The sequence below is a fragment of the Aptenodytes forsteri genome, unplaced genomic scaffold (assembly GCF_000699145.1).
Source record: "Aptenodytes forsteri isolate BGI_AS27 unplaced genomic scaffold, ASM69914v1 Scaffold8, whole genome shotgun sequence".
In the NCBI taxonomy this organism is placed as follows: domain Eukaryota; kingdom Metazoa; phylum Chordata; class Aves; order Sphenisciformes; family Spheniscidae; genus Aptenodytes; species Aptenodytes forsteri.
In genome coordinates this window covers 2562292-2571658 of record NW_008796218.1, presented here as the reverse complement: position 1 = coordinate 2571658, position 9367 = coordinate 2562292, and the positions used below count along the sequence as shown (strand labels likewise).

The following is a 9367-nucleotide window of genomic DNA, read 5'->3' as shown; positions in this document are numbered from 1 at the left end:
AGCGACCGTTGGCGCCGGGCGACCGTTGGCGGAGACCCCGCCCCCCGCCTGCCTGATGCTCTCAGCGGCCCTCGGCGTACCCCGGTGCCTCCCCCCGGCAGCTGTTGCTCCAGCGGCGCGCCTCCCTGGGTGGCTCTCCAGCTCTTCCTCCTCTTGGCATTTGTATTTTTAAAAGAATCTGTAAGACATCTGCTTTACATAGAATACACCTGCTCAGAGCATCTCTGCTCCAGCTGCCTCGGGCTTGCACCGTGGCAGTGCCCGGGAGTATCCTCCTGCCCCCTCGGCCTCCCTGCCCTCGCAGGCACCTCGGCCTTACCATCCGGAGATGGCTTTGCCGTCCAGGTGACAGCTTGGCCTGAGGCTTGTGTTGGCCACCGCGTCGGGCAGATCTTGCCATAGGCTGGGTGACCTCCCACCGAGACCTCGTCGCCCCTGACAAGCCAGTCTGGCACTTCCACCGTCTCGTGACTTGAGTGGAGATGGTGTCACCTGCCTGTCTCATGGGGGAGTCATGATGCTTAATTAACGTAACCAGCAATAAGGTAGCAACTCCTTGCTGTCCTGTCAATAGGTGACGTGTGTAGCCGCATAGCTGGATTGATGGAGCAAAGCTGGTAACTGAAGTAGCTGTGGCTCACGCCAGGCTGGACCAGCAATACCAGGTCCTGGCCCTGCAGGTGAAGGGGGAGTGTTTCAATGCTGAAAGAAGACAAAATGCTTTCAGCCGGAACAGCAGAGAAGCTGCGCTGTTAGACAAGCTGCTTTGCATGTTCCTGTTTCTAGAAAGCAAGGGATTTGTCTGAATACACCAGCAGGCTGATGCGTGCTGTAATAGCTAACTGTCAGTGGGAGAGTTGCCTCGTGCTTCGCTGCAGCACTGAACACCTATTGCTGGTATCCTGGTTCCCTGCGGATCCACTGTCATCCTGTTTTGAAATATTTTGGTTAACGGCCAGTCCATTGCGTTCTCTCTCGCAGGTAGAAATCCTGTCCCTTCCCTGTTCTTAACTCGCAAAGCCAGCGTTCAAAACTTTTAAATTGCTTTGCCAGTTCTGCACAGCAGCTTGTACGGTCTGATACTTCAGATGAATTTTCCCCCAGTTATTAACATGTACCTGGTAAGTTCATCAGCAGCCTGGGGGTGATTTTTATCTTTAGAGACAGAGGGAAGTAGCTTGCAAATTATACCATTGTAGTGCCAAACTATTTTACGCTTTCCAAAAATAACTGAAGAGGTTTGGTATCTTTGTGCTTCTGTGCCATGAGCTAAATTCATCCTTAAGTAATGCTTTTGGTTACAGTGAATTGTGTACGTGTACCTCAGAAGTAAAATCTTATGCTGGGACAATACTGGAATGGCTCAAAAACTGGCAGAATTTGTTTCATAATCCACAGGAGGCAGTACTTGGCTTTTAAAGCTAGTGAATCAGGGTGGTCTTGCAGTGTGTATTTCAACTGAACTTTGAGAGGAGGCAGGTGACTAAAGCATGAGTATGTGTTGGAAGGGTGTACGTAGTTCAGACCAGAAGGCTTTACCTACACCAGAAATTATACTTTAGGAAGGTAACTTGGGAGGGAAAATGAAAAAAAAAAAAAAAAAAAAGAAAAATCTGCTTTCTTCACTTGCCCTTTTGACATGAAAACAATGCATGTTTCTGCTCTGGCTTCGTCCCTGACATACTGACTCTTTGCTTCACCAAAGGCAACTAATGCAGGTGTGAAGCTGCAGAAGGCTGGAGGGATGATGAGACCAGGAGCTGCAACCAGAGCTGCAGCTGTTTACCATGGCTGTAGAGGTGGGAGGGGAGGGCATCTGATCCTCCAAAGAGCTCATAAAAAAGAGCTGCCAGCCTTCAGTCTGTTAAGGAGCAGTTCTTTGCACATCACTCTTCCTCCAAAGGAGCGCACTGTACTGTTCCGTCATCGGCTGTGCTGCGGTCCGCGAAGGGCAGGCTAAAACGCTGTCATGCAGCAGCATGCACTGGAGCTGCGCAGGGGCTGAGAAGCAGGGTGGCTGTAAAGCCGGTGGGCTCCCTCCGGCAAGTTGCTTGCTGAAGGGAACAGCAGCAGGCAATCGGTCTGGCCACAGCTAGGTGCTTACCCTTGGGGCCCAGGCCTTATCTCTGTACCGCACTGCCTTTTGCTGCATAGATAGACCAGGTGTTTGGAGCCAGCGTGGCTATCTTTGCTATGACACATGATGGGGATGCTTTCTGTGGGGACAGCACCTGAGGCATAATCAAATTAGCCAGAGGAATTGATTTGTCTATAGTGTATGTCCTCTCCCAGTACACTGCAGCATCAGCCTCAATGGGGAGGACACTAAAAGAGCACAGCCGAGAGTGACATGATTTTGCTTCCCGTTTTCAAAGCGATGGCCTTTGTACATAACTGCAACAGATGGCCCTGACTACTTACACACAACCTGGTCTCCTGCATCTCCTCCTCTTTCCTTCTTTAGGACACTCTTGTAACGAGTCAGAAACCCTGAGCTCCAGGGCTGCTGTACAACTCGTAGCTGGAAGAAACCACGCAAGGAGGCACGGACCATGGAGAGGAAGCTAGGGAGAGATTGCGGCTAGGACTGCTTGTTTGTGCTGGCTGCCAGGTGTGCATCATGGCCCGGGAGGTTTGGCATGTCTGCCCCACACGCAAGGAGAGACTGTGGCGTTGTGCAGAGCTAGCCAAGCTGTTGTTTCTGGTGCTGCACAATTCAGATGCGCTGAGGGGGGAGCATGTCCACAAATAAATGAGTCTGGGGCCAAAATACCTTTTAATGTATTGTGCCCCGTCCTCAGCTGGGATAAAGCTCTGAGGTCCCGCTGATGCCAGAGTCTAGACTTGCATGGTGCTGGGCTGTGGCAGAGAAGATGCATTTGTCTGCCAGTCCTGCTCCAGCTGGTGAGCAATGCTCACTCTGGTTGGAAGTCACCTTGGAGGGAAGCTTTCACTGCTTACTCTGCTAGGCAAGCAGGAGCATCCTGCTTAAAAATTATTGTTCTTGATATTGCTCTGATTAAGAGCTGTTTTTTCTGCATAAAGCTGTGTGGGCTGAGGGCCTGCCGTTGGAGAGCAGTATTAATAAATGGCACATTTGCTTCATGGGTATGTGAGGTTTAATTCCCTTCTTGTTCAGTCATCACTGGTCCCATCTTAATAAAAGTCCTTTCTGAGACTGCCTCATTAGTGATTTTTGACCTGGGTTGGGTTCCCCGTTCCCCCCGCCCCCCACTATTGGTTAAGCAGTTTTTAGCGTGACCTTGTGGGAGATAGCCCTTGCCTTAAGGACCTCTCTGCCCAGCAGGCACCATAATTGCAGGGGCTGCAAGTATGCGGGAGATAAGCCTGGAGACATGCAGTCGTTCTGGCATTTACATAATGCTCCTTGCTCAAAGGGACCTTATTTTTCCCTTAAAGTTAGGGCTAAACTTAGTATAGGGCTTCACACCACCTTGAGGAAAATGGGGCATGGGAAATACAAAGATGTTAATTGTCTGAGAATAGGTCTCTTTTTGGGGGCAGTTATAGATGATACTGGTGTGTCTTTCTGAGCAAGTGAACTATGGGCTCTCACCCCTGCAACATCCCCTCCGTACTTGACTTTTACTTGGCCTAGCGCAGTCCTTTGTGTGGGAGGGAGGTGAAACTCCCTGTTTGGGACAGATTTTTTGCCCGGAAGCCATATATTAACAATCTCCATCCCTTCCCTTTCGTCTTCTGATGTATTTGCATCTTTAAACAGAGATAGCTGGGTTGGAGAAGAATACGTTGTTTTGGCCGCATCAAGCAAGTTGAGCCCTCGGCTCCTTCCCCCCTAGGTGGGAAGCAGCCAGCAACCCTCCTGGGATAAGCCCTTGTCGACCCTCTGGGTAGATGCAGGATGTCACTGTGGGGAAGTACGAAGGTCACTTACAAAAACTGGGCAAAAAACCTGAAAGGTATGATCTGGAAAGGTAATCATGAGTAACAAATATGGAATAGGACTGGAGAATTGGGTGGGTATCATTTGAGTTTCTGAGGAGGGGCCAAACCACACTGATCCAGATGAATATAGAAACCTGATGTAAATCGTGTTGCTTAGAGACTGTGCTATGGGCAATTGTAGCAGTAGTAGGGCTAAGCATAGTTTTAAAGGTTTATTATTAGAAAGTGTGCTCTATAATCCTCAAACTGCTGTTGAAAACAAGAAAGCCAGATCACACTTTGAACTCTTTCAGCCTTTTCTTCTTAAATAGAGGCTGTATTATTTCTGCATTAATGAACGAAGTGTTAGCAACCATCTAAGTCAGAAGTAACTCTTACGGTAGAGAGGTTAATTTTACTTGTTCTCTGTTTATACCCAACATTGTTGCTTTCATTGTAATTTTCCCCATTACTTAAATACATCATAAATTGGGATTTTATTATGCAGGAGGCTTGTAAACGTGCACATTTATATACCACATAGACAACTATGGAAATATGGCACTTGTATAAAAACCAAGGCAATTTAAATGAATTATAGAAAAGATTTCTAAACATCTGAACTCAATGAAGTAAGGGAGGGAATCATCACGTTAGGTAAGCTTAGCAGGATCTTAGTAACATTTATGTCAGTCACACCTTTTGGGAGAAGCCTAAAAGCTTTGGTCCTGAGCAAAAAGCTGTGCTGATTTATGCCAGCTAGAGCCCAGGCATAGTGTTACATGCCACGATTTATTTTTTCAGACTGAACTTGTGCATTCTTCCTATGACATTGACATTCTTTGCTGTAGCTGTTGCTATGAGAGGGTAGGCGTAGATATGGGTAACTGAAATTGGAGGCTAGAAAGTGCGGGCTTCTCTCACGCTCTTCCCAGTCCCAGTGTGGTTGCATTAAGCAGTTAGTGCCAATCACTGCTGCAGGCAGTGCTGTAGATTAAAGGCTTCGTTAACTCAAGTATATCACTCAAGTCACACGCGTCTGTTGTTCAAAGTGTGCTTTGTTCGTTAAGATTATGGGTCCAGTTCAGAAGCCTGTACTTACACATAATTCCTCTGAATGGACAGAGATGCATTTCTTCCGTTCTCTTTTCCTGTTCAAGTATCTATATCCAAAATACACTCAGTGCAACAGAAGAGCCAAAGTTATCTTTCTGTGTGGGTAACTGCATAATACTAAGGAAATAATAACTCCAGTGAAATTAGACCCTTAGAAAAAGATGGCATCTGGAACCCGTCTTCTGCTAGCATGTGGAAACTCTTGAACAGCGAAAGATTATTAGTTATATAACTCCCTTCCCTCCCGGAGGCCTAAGTGGCTATTATATGAGCACTTAATTTTCCTACTGCCCTTCATGTCACACAATGCCCAATAGATTTGTAATGATAATACAGATGTAGGTTTTGCTTACTGCAGCATGCCCAAAATGAAGGTGATGGTTATTGCTTCTTCTAGCTAGCTTGTGCCCTTCCTATATCAATTTCTTATACTGCCATAATCTAAATAGCATTTAAGCTAATGGCAGGTTTCTGTATGACAAGTGTGTCAGTCTGGAGCATCCCTCCATGTAATGCAGAACGTGAACATGATCTAGGTGACATGGAGCAGAAAACGGTGTCTAGGAGAAGATTACACGCCACCAGAGCTGAAAGGTGGTAGGTGGGCTGGGCGAGAGCTTTTCTGGAACATTTTAAGTGTGCTGGGGTGCGAAGGATTTCAGATACCTGCAGAGAGCCTGGGGCTCACGCTGCAGACTCTGACCCAGAATAGCACAGGGCGCAGTTTCTCTCTGGGTAAGTGCAACTTGTGTCTCCTTCTGTTAATTTCATGTTGCAGGCTGACTCTTGTGCTGCAAATCTGCCTGGTAATGAGGATGGTGGCTGTTTTCATTCACCTTGCTGTGAGCTTATGGAAATGCCTTGTTTCTACCAGCAGGCTACACTTTCTCCCAAAAACTAATGTCTATAGATTACTGCAAAACATGTACTTTCCAAGACTGAGGGGAGATGAGACAAGCCATGTTACTGAATTGGCCTTGGGACTTTTGTCAAGTTTGAATGGTGAGGTTTCATTTTTTGCCCCTCACCAGATACCAGCTTTGGAGACAGATATGGCACCAGTTGGCATCAGGCATTAAATTTCCAATTATGTATCAAAATGAGTGCATTTCTGCTAGTACCAAATAGCCTCTGATTGAATCGTTGCTTGAGATTGAGGGTAAGTTTGAAGTTAAGTGAGCTGCACATTTTTCAGCACATACTAGACACATGGGGCAGATCCTCAGCCTTACGTGAGTCATTTTGTCTCCCGTGGCTTCAGCAGAACTGCGTTTGTGCCGGCTGAGAGCCTGTGACCATAGCTTGGATGATGTATCCCTATTTGCTTGTGTCTTCTGGTTTTGTTATGGCATATAAATCAGAGCCAGCCAGGGTGCTTGGATAGCAGTGCTGACTTGTGCTCCATTGCAAGCAAAACTAAGAAAGTTGCATGGCTTTTCCCCGCAACCCTGATATAAAAGGAGTGTGATGACAAGTTTATCACTTAATTGACGTTCATGAAGTTTCCACTTGGCTAATGTCCCATGCATCTGTGCCCTCAATATAAAGGGCATAACACTGGTAAGCAGCTGCACGCTCATTTGTGAGCGTGGTCCGCCTTTGTATATTCAGCCCAATTACAGCAGGGGTTTTGCAAGTGAAACCCTTGATGTATTAGTGTGAATCCTGGGAGTGCGTGGATCAGTGTTTGCGCAGGTTACTGTTTGCACCTGCCCACCCCACATCTGTTGAGACTGGCTGGGAAAGTCCAATTTATCTTCATGTAATTTGTGTCTGATACTGACTTGCCCAGGTCACAACATCTTGGCACAAGAATAGATATTGGAAATAAAATCTCTGACTCCACTGTCATACTTTAACTTTACTTCCTCCTGTCTCTTAAAGCATATTGGTCCCATGATAACATGAGGAGGGCTGCTGCTTTTTTTTAAGGTACCAGAGTGGCACCTCTCTAAATACACATCTTTATTGGGGTACATTGCTATTTTCCCTTCTTATTTTCTTTAACAGTAGTGTTTCACAAGCTTTCAGCCTGCAGGACATGATACGTAGGTAGAGCATTTCATTCAGTTTTCCATTAGGCACAAGAACAAGTCCTGTGAGGAGCGGCTGAGGGAACTGGGGTTGTTTAGCCTGAAGAAAAGAAGGCTGAGGGCAGACCTTCTCGCTCTCTACAGCTACCTGAAAGGAGGTTGTAGCGAGGTGGGGGTCGGTCTCTTCTTCCAAGCAACAAGTGATAGGACGAGAGGAAATGGCCTCAAGTTGTGCCAGGGGAGGTTTAGATTGGATATTAGGAAAAATTTCTTCACCGAAAGGGTTATCAAGCACTGGAACAGGCTGCCCAGGGAAGTGGTGGAGTCCCCATCCCTGGAGGTATTTAAAAGACGTGTAGATGTGGTGCTTAGGGACATGCTTTAGAGGTGAACTTTGCAGTGCTAGGTTAACGGTTGGACTTGATGATCTTAAAGGTCTTTTCCAACCTAAATGATTCTGTGATTCTAAGACAAGCTGAACTGTCCCTCCTGGGTTTCCCAGCACAGCCCTGCTTGCTTTTGCCAGATTTTGCTGATCTTATTGCAGCGCCTTGTGAGGATTTGTACAGTGAAGGTCGCTTGCATAGAGCTGCCAGATTTCCCAGCCACTGGCAGCCGCCTTCCCCTCCTCTCTCAGTTCTGCCTTCCCGTTGCTTTTGCAAAAACCTCACCTGCCAGGTGTGCACGTATCTGGTGTGTGAGCCAGAAAAGTGAGCCACAAAAGTGCCTTTTGGGTGCCAGAGGCGGTTTCACTCTTGGCACGTCTTTGGGAATGGCTGGTAGGGCTGGTACAGCCTGGGATGTGCCACCTGCCTTCTCTGCTACACTAATGGCTCTTTAGCTGTTATCGTAAGGGGCTGTGACGGCACCAATGCCTGCAATGCTCTTCATTTAGACCTGCATTATTCCCCATAGATTGTAGGTAAAATGAGGTCTTCTCTGCTGAAGAAGTTGCTTTTGGATGGAAGCACCTCCCTTTCCTCCCAAATACCAATCCCTACTGCCAAAGCAGCATGTGGCAGGGTAGAGCTTTGCCAAGTGCCCGTTTCCCCTGAGCGTCCAATCTTCCATGCATCCCCTCTGCTGTGGTTGAGCGACGGGGTGGCTGGGGCCCTTCAACAAGTACGTAAATGTTGTGGTGGGTTGTGGGGTGCAAATAAGGCTGGAAATGGGAGAGAGAAGGCAAAAGGTGGATTTCAGCTCTGGGGACAAATTACTCTGTGTGCAGATCCCTCACTGCTATTACCTAGAGGCTCAGCCTGCCCTTGGTGCTGACAGGGAAAGAATTGACAGTTCTCCCTGGAGCATTTTATTTCAGGTCTGTACCCACCTCAGAGAGACTGGAGAGAGGCCCCAGTCTTGCCACACAGCTTGTGGGGCAGATGTCAGTCTGTGGCACTTGTCTGCAGCAACAAGCCTTGCAAGGAGGTGCTGCTTTCTGCTTACCCAGCCCTTCCATGGTAATGCTTAGAGCAACATAAAACCTAATGCTACTTTTTCCTGGGTAACAGAAATCTGCATTCTCTTTCACAGAAGAGTGTGATATAAATAATGACAGGTCTCCTGAGAACGTGTGCTCGTAGCCTGGAAACCATCCCCAGGATGAGTTGTGGAGACTTTTCCATAAGCAGTAGAAATTTTTTATCTGGATTTTAGTGTGACCAGCCAAATAACTGCCCCTTCCCATCTTGAGAGGAATTGCCTGGGACAGCCATTGACTGTGCATTTCAGGCTGCTGGCTGGCTGGCTTCTGAAGTTCCCTGTGGATTCATAGCATCCCCCTGAGGTCCTGGGCAGCACTAGGGGACGCAGCCCCACCAGACCTCGCTCACCAAGGAAGGGTGCGTGCCCTTGCAGTGGCAGCACTGCAGCTCTGATGAGCAAAATGAAAAGACAGACCCATTGTGGTTCAGGTTTTTAAACATCTGCGAGGGGTTCTTTTGCGAGTGTTACAGCAAAGGAAATGTTCAGAGAGGCTTGCTTTCTGCTACACAGAAAGAAAGATCTGGAATCTCAGGAGGGAAAAGCAGTCTTTGCTCTGAGATAAGATGCTAGCAGACTGTCGTGGTTTAACCTCAGTCGGCAACCGAGTACCACGCAGCCGCTCACTCACTCCCCCACCCCAGTGGGATGGGGGAGAGAATTGGAAGAGCAGAAGTGAGAAAAACTTGTGGGTTGAGATAAAAACAGTTTAATAATTGAAATAAAATAATAATAATAATGTAGTAATAATAATAATAATAATAATACACAAAGCAAGTGATGCACAGTGCAATTGCTCACCACCTGCCGACCGATGCCCCCCCCGGCCA

The 9367-nt window shown here is 47.4% G+C and overlaps 1 protein-coding gene across 1 annotated transcript in view; it reads left to right on the top strand.

Annotated features, from left to right (window-relative positions):
- Positions 1-9367, top strand: part of TMEM86A (transmembrane protein 86A) — a 54074-nt gene that overhangs the window by 29617 nt on the left and 15090 nt on the right. The gene's annotated exons all lie outside the window — the stretch shown is intronic.